The following is an 18,260-nucleotide window of genomic DNA, read 5'->3' on the forward strand; positions in this document are numbered from 1 at the left end:
CCACGTCGGGACACCACTGCCTTTTCCCGGTTTGTTGACATGCCAGCAGTGACTGTTAGCAACATTGCCTGTGCTAGCTTAGCCACTGCGGCGATGGTGCCACAAGTTTGCCTTGCTCAGCTTATCAGAACAATGTTGGACATTTAGCTACACGGCTAGTGTTAGCTTAGGAGTTGCTTATGAGGCCACGTTGTGCCATTTTTTTTGCTTTTTGGCTCCCGCCACGGCTGTTGACCACACAGAGGGTGTTAACTTGGCCGTCGCTGTTTGTGTGTTCCTCTCCTAGTTTTTTCATACCTAGTTTGGCTCATTAATGACACGATTAGTGTTTGCTTAGCCCCTGTCAGTGGAGGCACCTTTTTATGTGTTTTTTTTTCCAGCATGATTGTAACTTGCCTGGCCATTTATAGACATTAATAGTGTTATCTTCAGCTGCCGCCAGTGGAGGCACCATTTGTGCTCTCTTCTGCTGGCTTATTGGTACCAAGCCTGAGCATTGGGTGACACAGTTTGCGTTAGCTAGCTATTGCTGGTAAGACTGTGTTTGCACTCTCCTCCCCAGCTTATTGAAGCCAACCATGGTGGTTAGCTATTAGCTATTAGCTTTAGCCACTGTTGATGAAGGTCGCTTTCTCTACGGGGCCATGAGCCTTTACGGGCTCTTGTGGGGAAGTCAAAATTTTTCATAGGTGACATTATTGATTTGATTACTTAACTGCACATGCACAGTGATTGCTTTCAGCACCACCTTCTGGCGATCATCTGCGATTCATAGAAACGTAGTTACATTCGTAACTTTCAAACGAACCACTAAATTAAATGTAAGCCAAGAATTCACATAAGAAATGAGATAAAATACACAATTGGCACGATTTTCACAACTCAAATAAGAGCAAAGGACTAAGATTTAGAACTCAAGGTTGTCAGTAAGAGAAAACAGGAAACATTTAGAATCTAAAAAATACATTATTCAAACGATACCATCAATTACAAGGAGGGAAGAAAACAAAGTGATGGGAAGCTGTGATAGTGGAGGGAGGCTTCAGTATAATCAGTGCACACAGAAACAACACTGTAATCATTAAAGACATGAAGCATCAGAGGGGTGGAAGAGTGAACACGTGAGTTGATAACACATACCTGACCTGTTTTCTGGATAATTGGTGTAGGTGAGATTATAATGCTTAGCTGATGAAGTGTTAGTGCTCCATCTTCTAAATGAGATGGGTTTTTTTGTATTCATGGTAAATAGAAATGCAATTAGTCATACAATTTACTACACAGTCAATTATGCACTTATTTATTCTTAATACTCAGTTTGACCGTTCAAATTAAAGGTAATAACCACAGACGAGCCTCAGGATTTGTGTCTATGTGATGAGATGTGAGTGAAAATTAGAACAAATGTGGAGAGTGGGCACACTTAGAGGATCTTTACTTTTAAATACCACTTCAAGCAGTTATCTAAAGATACAGCTTATAGGGATTCAATTTGAAAATATTTGTGAACATCTGCTTGATAATGACTAGCATTGTGCACTTGGATTTTAAAGTCATCTTCAACTCTTCTTGAGCACACACGGGTGGGTCTATAATTATTATTCCTTGTTATTTGAAACTTTGAAAAAAACCACATTAAAAATCACACAACTCTACAATATTATTTTATCCAATTCAGGGTACTTGAAGTAGTTTTTATTTAAACAGACCTACACTTATCTTTAACAGTCTACAAAAGTTTTGAAGACCAATTGTGTAAACCATTCACAGTAAAATAATTGGAAACAAGTCAAAAGAAGTAGCTGAACCTGCACCTGAATGCCCCACCTTGTGATACCTCTTTGTAAATACAACAGGATGTCGTAAGCAAGAAGCAGCAGGAGTTGGCCCCTGGGTTCACCAATGACCTCAGTGAGATGAGACTTTTAACCAAACAATGATGCTGAAGGTATCAGCAACCTACTGTTATTATCACCCCGACATCTGTCATGGAAACACATTTCACTCCAGGAAGTACAAACAAAACAACACTTAATGTGAATGGAGCTTATTGCATAATGTTACTAGCATGGGTAATTGGCTGCCACAATAAGTGTTGCACTCGCTGCACTTAATCTTAATGCTCTCCTGAACCCTGTCAGTGACCTTTGTTAGAGATAAGCAGCACATGTACCCTCAGTCTGCTGTTCATTGCTACATGGTTACAACAACTATAGGATAACAAATCTTCACAACAGCTTTTCCAGTCAACTATTGAGATTTCAACAGTAAATCCATTGAGCTACACTATATTTGTGAGCAAATTGCTTTTTTTTTTTTTAAACCAAACAATTCAACTTTACAATCATCAGTTAGACAAATTAACTAGGAATTGAAAACTGCTAAAAAACCGATAACATTTAAATGAGGACATAACAGAGGCTCAGCACTGCTCTCTAATGCATGGAAGTGGCAAGACTTGTCTCCAACACCTATTGTCAGGAGTTGGTCATGAGTGGATTGTTTGATCAAGTTTGTTTGGACCAGTTCCAGCCTGATTTGCGCCCCCAACCGAAGTGTCTTGAGCTTGGGCTGGGGGTTATGTGCACCTGTTCACTTGTAGCAGCACCCATGTGTCCCATGCTACATTACAATTCACTGCTTTTCCATGCACACCCTCGCATGCATGGAAGAACAACAACTATCCATCTGCCAAAAAAAGATTTTGGGGATGGCAATTCGGCGCCCCTCCAAGTACAAGGCACCATAGGTCGGCCTTCTAGTTTGCCTATGCCCAGGGCTGGCCCTGGGTGAAGATAGAACTGCACTGAGGATAAGGTCAGGGTTTTAGCTTTGGTTAATTGTGATGGCTCAAGTTGGGGGGAGTGAAAGTCTGAAATTTTAAGCAAGAATTGTATATTATAGTTTCTTAGGTATATCAGTTAGTTTTCTACTTTGCACAAATCAATAATGTAGATCACACACACACACACACACACACACACACACACACACACACACACACACACACACACACACACACACACACATCCGGGGTTTGCTGCACATATGTCTCCGAGAGCACATTTACACCCTGCAGAGTAATGAATAGAAATGGGAAATACATTAGTGTGGTTGCGCGAGCGCTCAGTGCTCAGCTGTGAGCGCACGTCAGCATTTAGCCTCCTCCCAAATTCTGTGCTGGGAAACTTTTCATAGCAACAGTTTCTATGCCTGCAAGGCTGCCAAAGATTCATCAAAGTCCTGCTAACTCACTGGTTATGCACAAGTTGAAGAAGAAGAGGCAGCTAGCGAGATCAAATTGTGGAGAGTAATCCTGAGTCAATGATAGATCTACCTGAAATCAATGAGCGAGATGAAATAAATGTGTTTCATCCCTCCTGAAGCAAGAAATAAAAAGAGAAGTAATGCTCTGAACACCCACTAAGACTACAGACTGTGGGTGGATTCAGGGCAGAACTGGGTGTTCTGTCTACCTGTTTGCATCATGCCTCAGTGTCCTGTGTGGCTGCATTACCGCTGTGCAGTTCAGCTTGCTTGGGTGTGTTACAAGTCAGAAAAGTGTGGGGGAAGGTGAGCCATATGCCGGGCCATATGGGTCTGCAGGAGTTCTGCTCTGTCTGCCCAGGGGAAAGTAAATATGTCTGGAACACACGAAACATACAAGTAAACACCAAGCCAAGATGCCGGTGCTGATGACATTATTTGATAAAAACCTTTCCACTCCGAGCGAGCCAGGAGGGAAGAAATGGCCAAAGGCAAACAATGTATTCTCTTGCAATTACGAGCATGCTTTGCTACACTTTGCAGCACAATCGTCCAGCTGTACAGAAACACAGCTGTGTGCAATAGTACATAAAGCACATGATAATTTGCATTCTGAAATGCAATCATTGCTTCACAAATGATTGAATCAGGGCTAAGATTAAACCATATGACAATATTATGAGTCAGGAAATGACAAAACAGCATTAAATACTCCACAATGACTGTTCCAATGTGCTCATGTATCCAGTCTCATCTCTCAAAAACAGAGCTAAGCTGTTAACAAAACACAGCGTCCTCCCTTTCTCTGATTGTTCCCATTCCGACTTTCAAATTATTCCAACCCGTCAATAAGAAATATTTGGCCAATTAGAGATAGACAGTAAACAAAATGTTGATATATTAGCACTTAACAGATTTGTAGTGACATGAGCTTACAAGCAGGTGCTTTGTCATTCAAAAAACATAGATTGATTCACATTAGTAAAAACATTACTATGTCCATCCAATGTTTAGTCATTTACACTCAGATGTTGATTCCAATGTCATCTCTTTAAGAAGGTATTTGTGTGTTGACCTGCACAGTAATTTATGATAAATCACCTAGTTTTAGTTGTTGTTCTTTTCTTTTTCTTTCTTTTTTTTTTGTGGCAGATCAGAAAATGTAAAGGTTTGCATTTGTTGTATTGTTCTCCCCATATATGCTCTATGTTTCTCTGGATATTCTGGCTTCCTTCCACCGTCCAAAACACACATGCCAGGTTATTGACTCTTTGTTGTCCTGATGTGAGGAAGTGAGTGTGTGATGATGTGTTGTCCTATGTTTGCTACATATAGTGGCTTCAAGAGTATTTATGCACCTGGAACCTTTTCACATTGTGTCACAATACAAACAAACAACGTAAATATATTTTATTGGGATTCTGATAGACCAACACAGTGTTGGTGTCTTCTGAAGTATGTCATGGATGTTTCATCTAGATGTGAATTAACCTTTGGCTTGACAATTATGTGGCATGTTGTGTTGGCATGTGGAAAATGTCAAGGGCTATTAGTTCTATGACTAGCTGCTCTCTCTCTCTCTCTCTCTCTCTCTCTCTCTCACACACACACACACACACACACACACACACACACACACACACACACACACATAAAAACAACTTTTTTGTGCACCTTTTTGTTGTCCGAACTCTATGAATAGGATCAAACTTCATGTTGAAATATGCAAAAAATAAATAAATAAATAAATAAATAAATAAATAAAATGAATCTTTCTATAGAATCAGCTGCTTGGTTGTGTTAAACTTTTGAATTGGTTCTCAATTTACATAATTGACAGGAAAATCCACCTTTGTCAAACTTCTATTGCAAGTTTGCCCAGATGAGGGTCACCTAAGCTGTTGGTTGGCATATTGCCATCATGAACCTGCATCAGTTGGTGTATTTACTTTCTTTTTGTTTTTATTAGAATACAGGTGTATTTGACATTGTGAAACTTTTGCGTTTAATATCAATTCAATTCAATTCAATTCAATTCAATTCAGCTTTATGCATAAAGTGCCAATTAGAACATAGTCCTTTCTAGACACTTTCAAAGAGAAAACCCAACAGATCCACATGAGCAAGCAGAAGTGACTGTGGAAAGGAAACCTTTGCTGAACCAGGTTCAGAGGTGTCGGCTTTCTGCTAGTCCGGTTGGGGTGAGGGGACAGAAAGAGAAAGAATTGGGACCGACAGATGCATTTCTTGTATCAACATACATTTCATGTATAAACAGAGCATGCATAGACTACAAGCTAAACAATGGTCAATGCCACATAGTTATGAAACATTACATGAAAGGAAGAGAGAAGAAAGAAGTGAAGCTGAACTGGGAGCCCCTTCCACATGGTAGGAGTCCAGGGTTAAGTAAACTGCTTGCACCCACTGGGTCCGGGCTGTCTCATTCAATCAATGGATCAGGTGTTTTAATTGATGCCCAGTTAGAAACTGTATGCACTCATTGAGTCCAGGTTGTCTCATTAGATCAATGGATCAGCCATGATTGATGATCTGTTTGCGATCCTTCAATCACGAGTCCATTTAAGAGACAACCTCTTCTTCCAGGGTTTTTGGTGTTCTGACTAATTTCACCAAGAAAAGAGAAACTCTAAGTTTTCTGTTTCAGTGCAAGAGTTACCTTCAACTTGTGGCAAGTTACCATGGTAACTGACTTTGTGAACTCAACCCGCTTGCTGGCAGGTTTTCTCAAATATCTCCCAGGTTTCTCCATGTCTCCATAATCCTACTGTAGCTGAAGCAGCTTTTGAACATGGACTGTTGTTTCCTCATTTCATGCATTGATTAATTCATTCAGGAAACCTCACATCAAGGGCTGATTTACAGATCCCGATTAGATGTGCTGTTATTCCCAGACCAAATATTCTCATTTTCCATCACACATCTCTGATAGCTTATTACAACCTGTGCATGACCTTTAACAAAATTTAGCTTCTATTTGCGGTAGCTATATTGGAACCCGTTTTACTGACTGACTCTGATATATCCACTACATAAATTAGTTTTAATAGTCATTTACAAACAGGATTTAAATCAAAAATATATTTATTGACTTAGTGTGAAAGCTACAACAGCTTAATTTTTTCAATGAGCTAACTCATTTATATGTGTCAGAACTGAGTGAAGGAAATAATATATCTCATTATAACATTAACTTATAATATTTATGAAAGTATGTGTCAATTTTAAAATGACCTTGAAAGTGCTGCACAAACTCACCAAGTCATGCTCCCTCACGTTAGTGGCTCATTGTATTTGCTGCTGAGCTTTATGCAGATAATATTCTTGCGGCATGTAGCTTCTGACCCAAATGACCTTTAGTTCTTCAGTTTCCATGGTGAATTGTAGTAATGAAGCTCCACTGATGATGGGCTTATTGTAGTTGTTATGCATGTACTCAAGGTAGAGTGGACACAATCATGGAAAACCTAACGACTCTGGTCAGCTGTTGTGAATAGAAAAATCAACATTCAGTCTTCAGTGTTTCATTGTCGAAGTTTGTCCTCTTTATCTTCTCTTTTAGGAATCTTTGTTGTAATGTTGTTCATCATAGATGTCTTCTTTTTCTGTTTACATCTTCATCTGCTCATTCTCCTCATGTCTTTCGACTACACTCTTTAACAGACCACCTGACTTCATTTTACATAAACTGTGCTTCCCTTCTGCAATACCATCTCAATGTAATCTGTACCAACTTTCCACAACATTACTATAACTAACTAGTTTGCTGTGCAGCACACACAGTTCTCCACTCACACTATAACACAAATCACTGGGGACCTATGAGCTAAACAATGAACATTGCTGATAACTTTAGATTTTTTTTTCTACATCCTAAATCTAGTCAAAATCCTTTCCTGAGTAAAGTTTAAGTTTTCGCAAGACTCCTGTCTACCCACCACGTCTGTCAGGGCTCAACAAGCTCTGGATTCCTTCATAGCTATTTAATAACCATTTGTGAGGTTATTTGCCAGCCAGCATCTGTCGCTTGGTGCAGTTTGCTCCAGCTTTCTTTTGCCTCCTTCATCAGTGGGCTGTTTCCTGTGTTTTCCGCCGTTGGCGTATAATTGTCCACTCGGGGGTAAATGATTTCTGGAGGAGAGTTATTTTTCTCTTGTGACAATCCAGTGAACTTTTTTCAGTTTACAATAACTTTATGTCACCAATCCAATCTGCCGTAATGATCTGGCAGAGCTGAAAGTGGATCTTTCCTAAAACATGCCGTTCCAAGATTTGAAGACTTGTGTCTTCAATCCAACCTGTTCAGCCAAAGATGAGGTCTAAAATGAGTTCATTATTTTAACAATGACTGCATTGTCCATTCTCAATAAGCATTTCTCTCAAATGTAGCATCCAAAATGCATCACGGGGCATTTAATTTCCCTCTTCACATTTTATAGTTTTCATGGGCAGCAAGCCTCCACGACCCTTCACCTGATAATTTCCTCATACTCATACACTTCAATATAAGCGCTCGTTTTTCTTCATTCATGGAGAAAATGAACCAGTTTTGATATTGCAAATATTACTAATTCCCAATGTCTTATCTCAACATGAAATTATTCGGAAGCACTCCAAAGCAATCAAAGCCATTCAAACCTATGTGAAAGTTTTGGAGTACGCTGTGCTACAATGAGATGATTGATCACAATGCGGGTGTGGCCTGTCCTTTTGTGCATGAATGCATAAATATATTCAAACGTTTTAATAGTGTCGCTACAAATCCATCTTTATTGGAAATATGGCTTTAAACAGCAGCGCTTGGGTTTTGCATGGGTACGTCTGCTGTAGCTGTCAAGGCATACGTGTGGGGGTGTGCATTCCCACATGTTCACGCATTTTTCCGTGCATAACAACAACTGTGGCTGTGTGCTTGATGCAAATATTTATCTAGCTTGTCAGGCTCACACGTGTGAGTGCCTCAGTCCAATTTATCAGAATTAAAGACGAGATGGGATCAACATTTCATTTCTGCAGCTATGATATATTATAGTGGGAATAGTTGAATTGAATGTATAGCTCTATATGTGCTTGCCATTGCAGCTCTGCAGTGAACTTTAAAAAAAATCTGAGCAGTCACATTTTACCACTTGAGATGGGTGTTATAGTGTGTGTGTGTCTGTCTGCCTGTGTCTGTGAAGCTTAAAGTTCATGACAAAAGTGTAGGATGAAAGACTTCAATACGCTGCTTACTTCTCAGCTCACAGCGGTGTGCACTTCAACATACTGCTCTCTAAACCTTTCCTCTCGACAGATAGGTAACATCCAATCATCTCATGAATGTTCTTCACGTGTCATGAACCAAACACCTCTCCTCCTCGGTTCATACTTTTGCCACCACCCACCACATGTCCATTCTCCATCAGCGTTACTGTAATTTCAAACCTTCATTCTCATCACAAGTGAGCACAATTCCACATTCCCATTTTTCTGTCTGATTACTGCAGGTACATTCTGCAAGTGCTTTTTCGGCCGTGCTCTGAATTCGGATGCAGTACTGACTCCAGCTGGACACACCTGTACATGAAGAAGTGCTTTTCTTTTATGCTTCACACACTTCATTTTTAGATTTTAGGTTTGCTCTGCAGATAGCATTAATGTCTCTCATTGGATTTAACTTCCAGGTTTCACTCTACCAGCAATGCTGTAAATGGTGAATAGAGTTCACTGCATTATTAACCTACATCTAGACTGTTATTAGTCTCAGGTTTCAAAAGTCAGTGACGTCTATTTATCATTTGCTGAAGGAAAAGGAAGTCACCGTGGAATACACGAAGATTTCCAGCACACATGACCTGTATGACCGATGATCTCGTTGGGTCAGGCAGTCTGTGTAGCTTTTCTGACATCAACTAATGACATTCACCTTAAAGAAATTCTGCTTCTATTGTAGCTGTACCTGCGATAAGGTATTGTCCTGGCTGGCTGTGGATTCAATTCACAGCACTTCTTTCTCCTGGGTTCACTTTAGGGTTTTTTTTTATTTTTTTTATTATTGTTTTGTAATGTCCTTCATGTTTTCTGTTGTTATCTCTGACTCTAGTGTTTTGCCATCTTTTTGTAAGCCTCTCCTCCACTTGAGTCCCTACTTCGCTTAGAGTTACTGTTTTTCCTACTTTTAGTGTCGACTGGTAACTCTGTGAGTTGAACATTACTCCTTGTGTATCAGAAGGAGGATTTCACCCAGGTTTCATAATCTATTTTGCATGAATTTGTACTTTAATGAAGTAACATTGCAGCAATAAAATGATTTGCAAAATACAATGGAACTCTAAGAAATAATGTAACGGCTAAGCGTAATTCAATTAAGGTAACAATTTGCATCAACCTAAGAAATTCCAACTAAAACCTTTCAGTAAATCCAACAGGACTTTTAATGGTCGAAACTCAGTTATTTAAGGACAACCAACATATTTTACTTCAACCTGTAAACAGTTAATTAGGGTGAAGTAACAATTTTAATAAACTGGTCCATGTCAAATTAAGGTGAAGCAACTTAATTTCAGTGAAATGGTTTATGTAAAATTAAGGTGAAGCAACGTATGAAAGAGGTGAGTTTACCTCACCTTAAAACATGGTTTGAAAATCTTACATAAACTCATTCATTATCTTCCACTTCTCCCTTTCGGGGTCGCAGGTGGCTGGAGCCAATCCCAGCTGCTGTGGGCGAAGGCGGGGTACACCCTGGACAGGTCACCAGTCTGCCACAGGGCTGACGTACAACCATTCACACCTAGGGGAAATTTAGGGGGACCAATTAACCTGACATGCATGTTTTTGGACCATGGGAGGAAGCCAGAGTACCCAGAGAGAACCCATGCACACACGGGGGAGAACATGCAAACTCCACACAGAAAGGCCTGAGCCCCGGCTGGTATTTGAACCCAGGACCTTCTTGCTATGAGGCATGAGCGCTAACCACTGCATCACCACTGCACGGCCATCTTACATAAACTCAGCCCTAAAATATTTATGAAAACTTTTGTTTGTTTTGTCTTACTTATTTAAAGTGTATTTTTTACATTTATGTTTTTCAGTTATTTGTCATCTGCCAGTTGCTGTCTGAGATTTGGGCAAACTGATGGGAAAACTCAATATACAGCAAAATTTCAGTCCCTGATTCAGCTCAGACAATGAATGAGGTGTAGTTGATTTCAGGTCTGGCCTTTGAATTTCCCTTGGGGACAAATGAAGTTTTTTCAATTTGAATTTGACAGGTTTTGTTGAAAATATACATACATATTTAAGGTGACACAGTTTCCAATTTCAAGCTGGACCAACTTCTTAAAATAAGTCACCATCTTGTTATAATAAGTCCATGTATCAAATTTAGAATGTCATGCTGACAAAGCTCTTGATTTTAAGCTCAACTAGCGAACCCAATATTTTCAGCCGGACTAACCTCTTAAAACAAATTACCACCTTGTTATAATAAGTCCATGTAACAACCTTATTCTTTTATGCTGAAAAAGCTCATGATTTTAAGCTCTACTAACCAACCCCATGAATCATTTTTTAGAGTGTAAACCAGTGTCACTTTGCATTGATCTCCTGAATGTTATATCAACGTCTTCAGGTGCGGTTCACGCTCTTCTGTGAATGTTGAGCATGTTTTCACTGCCATCCACTGAACCATCCTCCAACCCAACCCTCCTTCATGTAGATTAAAGATGGAGCTTGTCCCTCATACCTGGACTGGCTCACTCCAGCCTGCTGTATCCGGAACCTCACCTAGGAATTGACTGTGTTTTGCACAGAACTGTTTATAAGTTTCATGTGCATGAACAATGACAATGTAAGGAAGCAAAAGTTTAGTGGTAAAGGATACTTTTTTTTTCCAGTATTTATAAGCTGAGACTCCAAAGTACACTCACTGCTTTGTGAGTTTTTATGCAGCCAGTGAAGCACGTATCTATACATCTGTATGGAAAGTTGTACATTTTATCACATTTTCAGTTTCATGAATGTTTACTTTATGTACATCAGTACTTCAACGGTGGATCTGTGAAGATGTGGAAGAAATAAAGTCATGTGTGCATAATCTAGACTACGTTCACTGGGGATGTAGTCTGTCTCACCCAAATACACAGGTGATGAATCACTGTTGTCATATTTCATTAGTTTGTTGTTTATTGTTGTGCTGTGCTATTGTTTCCAAATGAACTAATATTTAGGGAGTTATTTTTGTTTTGTTGTTTTGTTTGTACGCTCAGTTGGGATCCAGTTTCATCCTTCCAAGTTGGATAAAGTGACTATAGAAGATGGATGGATGAACAGCAGAGCTAACAAATTCAAAGTCAGAGCACTCAGTCATAAAGTCCTTATTGAACTTTTTTTTTTTTTTTTTCCAAATGTAACACATAAAACTGATCTGCTTTTATTTGCCTGCCTGTCCTTTTCAGATGTACCAGCTACATTGGATCTATTGTTAAACGATTGTCACCAAATTATACCTGGTTTCTTTAATGTTTTATCTTTGGGTGTTTTTCAAAAATAACTCCATGGTCAAGCAAAATTTAATTAAAACGAATGTTTTTTTTTTCCTTTTGCATAGTAATCTAACACCACCTTTATTCCTAAAAATGTGCAGCATTAAAGGGATAGTTCGGGATTTTTGACATGAATCTGTATGGCATCCCCGTCGGCAGTGCTGTGCATTCACACAGACTTACCCCTGACAGCGTCCAGTGAGCAGAGATCCTGTCCGGTTTTGGTCCAGACGAAAGTAGTCCGGCAAGTTTGCTGGGGTCACCAAAATAAAGCGTTTTTCTTCTCAAACCAATATGTGTTCGAAGGAGTGATATATTTGCATCACAAACCGTTGTCGGCGCAAACGTCAGACCTCGTAAATGCTTGGCACTATTTTTTCTCCCTTCATATCACTCCGCGCCGCCTCCAGCTCATAGCTCCAGCTGGAGGCAGCGCGGAGATGCTAACAGCTAGAGCTAGAGCTAGCTAGCTCTTTACTAGCGGTAAACAAAGTGAAACCAGCAAGGCTGCCAGCTGGAGGCAGCGCGGAGTGATATGAAGGGAGAGAAAATAGTGCCAAGCATTTACGAGGTCTGACTTTTTCGCCGACAACGGTTTGTGATGCAAATATATCACTCTTTCGAACACATATTGGTTTGAGAAGAAAAACGCTTTATTTTGGTGACCCCAGCAAACTTGCCGGACTACTTTCGTCTGGACCAAAACCGGACAGGATCTCTGCTCACTGGACGCTGTCAGGGGTAAGTCTGTTTGAATGTACAACACTGCTGACAGGGATGCTATACAGATTCATGTCAAAAATCCTTAACTATCCCTTTAATGCCGAGTATCACATTACAGTATGCATGTTTAACTCACAACCTCAGTATCAAAATAATGCAGAAGGTGAGCATGGCCATGGATTCAGTCTAAATCTGATGCGAGAATTGAACACAGAAGAGCACAGAAACGTACTAAGCACAGTGAAAATCTTTTGTCTTTCCAGTGATGTTTTATAGATTCATACTGTTCGCTTTCTGGTCTTACCGAAGATGGCTGCACAGCCGTGTGATAAGCTGGAGTGTCTGAGAACCCACATATGCAAATGCCAGCAATGATGAGACAGAAAGTAGAAGCTATCATCACCAGTGCTACTGTGTGTTATGCCTCAAGAAAAGCTCTTTTTTTGAAAATAAGATGAACTTTTTATGGCTGTTGGGAGCGTGTTTATGTGTTTGCAGGCATGATACATCTCACACATGCATAGCTATTACAGTGATGGGACTCCATCCCATCAAACAGATGAATGATGACAATTTTTTCTGGAAAACTCTTCCATCCTCTGCCTGTTTGCCTAAAACACAATAATATGAATGGATGGGGTAGCGGCTGATTTTTCGAAAAATTGTTATCTGTTATCTGTACCACATGCTGAACAGGAAAAAGTAAAAAAAATTAAAACATATAGAGATAATAAAGTTGACCACTGATGGCCAGAACTGCCTCAAAGGTTTCTACTTTCATATTTCTTTTCTTAGTTTGCGTGTCTTTCTGGGTTGTTCCTCCCACAATGCAAGTGCATCATTGTTTGGTCAACACTTTAATCTATATGGCTGTGATTCTTGGCGTGTGTGAGTTTATCTCTGTGTTTACCCTGGAATGGTCCCAGTGTGTACATTCACTTTTGCGCTGTGCTGACTTTGTGAGGGTTCAGTCCAAACCCCCCCTAAATTAGATACAGTGGTCAGGAAAAAAATAGAGTTTGGCTATTGGTTTCGTTTGTTGACATATTAGTCCTGTCAGAGACTCGAAATAACTTCAAAAGACAAAATTGGGATTGAATATGAATTAATAATACTATTTTTAAATGGTTCTTGTATTGGCTGTGCAACGCAAACTGTATTTCTCTCCCTCTCGGTCGATTTATCAGTTCTGCTCTGACCTCCAGCATGAACCAAAGAGAGAAATCATGCAACGGGTGATTGACTGGAAGTCTCAGACAGGCAGAGATGGAAACAGAGATGACACAGTCAGGGAGCTTTTACAGCTCATTACAGACCGGGGTCCTGGAGTTTCTTCTGTAAATCCCTGTCAGTGTTTCTCTTGCTGTGTTTGTGTGTAACCTATGGGAGACAGACAAAAACAAAAAGTGAAATATCTGACTTCAAAAGTACTAACAACAGCAATGAATCATCATGCCAATTAAACTTGCTATTTTGCTTGTGAAATGTGTTTTTTTTTTCAAAACTGTTTTTTTTCCTTCTTTGATTTGCCTGTTTAGCCTTTTATGCACCATTAAAAGGGAAAATGAAAATAGACTAACTTGTCAGTATCTTATTGCAGTGACTGTACCTAGCTGTGAGTGGCTTAAAATTAATGCAACCCTGTTGAGACTCCCACCATGAAGTCTTGGATGGAAACGGCTGTTCTTCTCCGCGGGTTTCTTTGTAACATTTTCTCAGACATCTTTTAAGTCAACTTTTTACCATAAGAAAAAAGCTAACTTTTTTCTATTTTTCTTGATAAATTAAAAAGGCTATGTACTTCTCAGGGAGTGAGGGATTGCTGGGTAACATTCATGACCCTGCCACCCTTGGGATGCACACTTCAAACTGTTTGTAGGACTGCACACATGGTTTATTTTATCCCTGAAATGCTTTTTTAATGTACAATTAAGACTGTCAGCATACCATGCCGCTAAGTGATGCATCCACTTTTACCTGCATTGCACTTTCTTCCACTACTTTTCCAGTTTAAATTGTCCAAGAAACCTCCTGCGGATAAACTAATGGGGAAAAAAACCAAACAAATAAATGGAACAAATTCTCTCTTACTTTGCATTTAGCACAATATGTGAATACCACCAAAAATAGCAGATTTTAAGAATTACCACCTCATTTAGCACCGCACAAAAAGAACATAAATAGGATTGGCTGGATAAACTCAAGTGATGAATGAGAAGTTTACCAACATTCAGTTCTGCTTGGTTTAGGCCATTATGCTTAAAAGACCATTAGCTGGGCACCCTTGAGTGCACTGGCTGGATCTCAAGACAGTTCACATTGGTTAGAATTAAGCTTGGGATTGTTGAGTCTTAATATTATTACAATAAGCCAAAAGAGATCTATCTATCTATCTATCTATCTATCTATCTATCTATCTATCTATCTATCTATCTTTTCCTTGCAAAATAAGGCCAATTTTTCACAGGTAAAAGAGATAAATGAAAAACCTACTTGTGAGTTTTATATTTGTGCTTTTAACAATCACAAATTGATGGGAAGAAAAATGCACATAAAAATCCATATCTGACACAGCATCCGTTTAATTTTAGCCCTGGTCTCACCTAAATTCAGCTTGTCTGGCTTAGTTTTGTCTCTTCATGCAATTTCATGCAAAGTCAGTGATTTTAAGTTCAGGTCTCTGCGGGAGCCATTCCATCTGCAGGCAGGCACGGAGCTAGTGTCACACTGAAGAGGGTGCTGGACTTGCACTGGGCTCTTATAGCTTATTGGCTATGTCACTTGTGAACAATTCACATTATGGATCTGATCTGAATCTGGAGCTGTATTTGGCAACTGCCAAATAGGGACTGAATGAATGGCTATAGCTTCAAAAATAAAATGCCTCACACTGAAATAAACATGGATCAACAAAGAGACTAAATTTGCTTCGTAAGCTGCCATATATTACATAAAACAAAGTAAATGCAACATTAGATACTGAGCAGTGACAGCCTGTAATGACACAGCTGATCAATTAGTAGCATTAATAATGGAAAATTGACACAGAAGGGCAAAACAGGGGAGAGTTGATTATGATTAGTTGTGCAGTACAATTTACACTATTTCAGCACCATGGACAGCACCATGCATTTATCATTAAGCAGAGCCCTGCTGATAATCCAGCACCACAATTGCTGATCGGCATTTCAGCACCATGGTCAGCGCCACAGACTTTGCAATTAATTTCCCCAAACCTGGGTTAGATAAATGTTAAAAAGTAAAGCAGATTAAACCAAGAAACGGAGAAGCCTGCATAATCTAGTCACGCAGTAGCCAACCCCGATAGGACAACAGACAAGTGTTAGGTACAAGTGGAAACGTGTACAAGCAACATGTGTTGCCTGTCATTAATGCAATAAATAAGCAGACACGGTGGTCTACAACACAAACAGTAATGTAAACAATGCTATTTAAGAAAAAGCCAGACAACCAGCATTTGTGACAAGCTGAGACGAATACTGAATATGGCACAACTTAATGATGATGTTCTCATTCAGCAGAGGAAGGTTGAAACCAATCCAGAAAAAAATGCCAGCAAAAATGTATCTCATCCAGCAAAGAATCCACCGCATCCAACACAAAATGTCCAATATAAAAATATGATGTATATAATATATAATAAGTATATAATAATATAATAAAACATGTGTATATGTTCGAATGCATTATGTTGTCAGAAGCGTGCATACTTGTTGTCTTAAATGTGCTCACGACTGTGGAAAATCAAGAGTTGTCCCTGTTTTTTAAAAAAATGACAATTAAAAAAAACTTCATCAAATGAGAGTTTTGTGTGTTTTAGACCCAGCTTGCACAAAAAAAAAAAAAAAAAAACCAAACAAAAAAAAAGTGTTGGAAATGTTATTGCTTTCATGCTCATTTGCTCCAGTTTGTCATGGAGTGATTAGATGGAGCAGTGAGTCTCACACACACAAAATAAAATGTGACACAATGTTGGTAGAGAACGTTATCAAACATATTGGAGCGCACAGCAAATAAATCAAGATTTGGAAAAAAAAATAGGGGAAGATGATCAGTCACAAAGCCAAAGTTTGAAAAAAACATATTGGATTAGAGTTTGCTAACTAAACTTGTGGTGAGGGAATACTTCACACCACAGTAACAGAAGCATCTGTTAAAGGTTGTGCCGATTTACACCTCAAAATAAAAACAGGTGCAATCATAAACAACAGCAACGGTTTCAGACCGAGCAAATCACAGAATTAATCTATTAGCTTAGACTCCACCCAATATTTTACACACTTAAGGAGACAGCGTCCAGCAGCATTAGTAATGAAGCCAAATGCTTTGTAGCAATAGTGTGTGTTATTTTGCCTGTCTTTTGGACACAGTCTTCGGCCATGCAATGTTCGAGGAGCTTCTCCACGGCTGCCTGCAACTTCTCTTTTGCACAATTTCTCATAGTTGCAAAAATTTGCCTTCAAATCCTAATTTTGGCATTTGCAGAAGTTTGTGTGTGGGCTTGTATCTGCTTTTATTCACGACGCAGTCATTTATGACTTCATTTTTATCAGTGTGTTCTTTCACACTGTTGACCACTCTCACCCATTTAAGCTCTCTCTCACACATAAGTGTTGAAAGCTGTAATGTAATGGGCTCTTTCACTGCTGGGAACTACTTCAAGTTTTGTGTCTTGTCCAAGGACACTTTTTAACACTTTTTACAGGGATCGAAGATTCTTAAACAACCTATCCACAACCCAAAGGCCCAGCTCAAGTTAAGTCACCAGGAGGCTTTTTTAATTTTCTCTTTCACTCCGTTTGAAGGTCACCTAAAATTTAGCGTAATATTTTCTGGTCCTTGAACACACAGCGTGTTTAGGATATGTCCACTGGGCTCAGGAGAGCGGGAAGGTCACTCCATGATTCAGGTGTATGGGCTTGCAAGCACATTTTTTTCTTCAGAGAAGCAATTCGGTATTTTCAGTTCATTAATAGATTGACAAAAGGTTTTATAAAGATTTTTCCTTTTTGGTGCAGTGTTAATTTATGTCATTGGCTGCCACAATGCCACAGAATAGAATGTTCTTAATCATTTAGTGGTGTGTCCCCTTGACCCTTCCTTTCTTCCTTTCACCAGATATACTCTGAATGTTGTGCTGAATATTGTGTCTAAACAGCTGATTTCAAAACATTTCAAATATGTATTGCTCATCCAGATATTGCGTCACAACCTTCACATATTTATGTTTGTATTGAGGTCATACGTAACGTCGCTTTCATGTGATTCTTTTATCTTAACACATATATGGTTATCTTTAAAGTAAAAAGAGACTTCACCAAAGCTGAGTTAGGCTTTATAGCAGCTTCGTTTGAGTCAAAGTAGGTTTTCTATGGCATTTAAACTCTGCAGAAGTTCAGTGATCTGCCTTTTTTTCACTCTCTCTTTTTTCTCGTGTTCTCATTTGATGTGATTCCGTTTTAGAAACTGTAAGCTGAAATTGTGTTGATTTGTTGTCCCGATTGCTTTCCCCTGCTTTGTAATTAGCTCCATTTTAGATCCTCATTCAGCTACTGGAGCCCATGGTTGTTTGAGAAGGTTACAAGAGTCAGAGAATTTATCAAGCTCCGGAGCTGTCGTCAGCTCTGTGTTGTTGCTTGTTGATGTTTGGACACAAGCTGGAGACATTTTGAATATGCATTTGCAATTAGCATAATGAAT

Source organism: Salarias fasciatus, chromosome 6 (genome assembly GCF_902148845.1).
Source record: "Salarias fasciatus chromosome 6, fSalaFa1.1, whole genome shotgun sequence".
In the NCBI taxonomy this organism is placed as follows: domain Eukaryota; kingdom Metazoa; phylum Chordata; class Actinopteri; order Blenniiformes; family Blenniidae; genus Salarias; species Salarias fasciatus.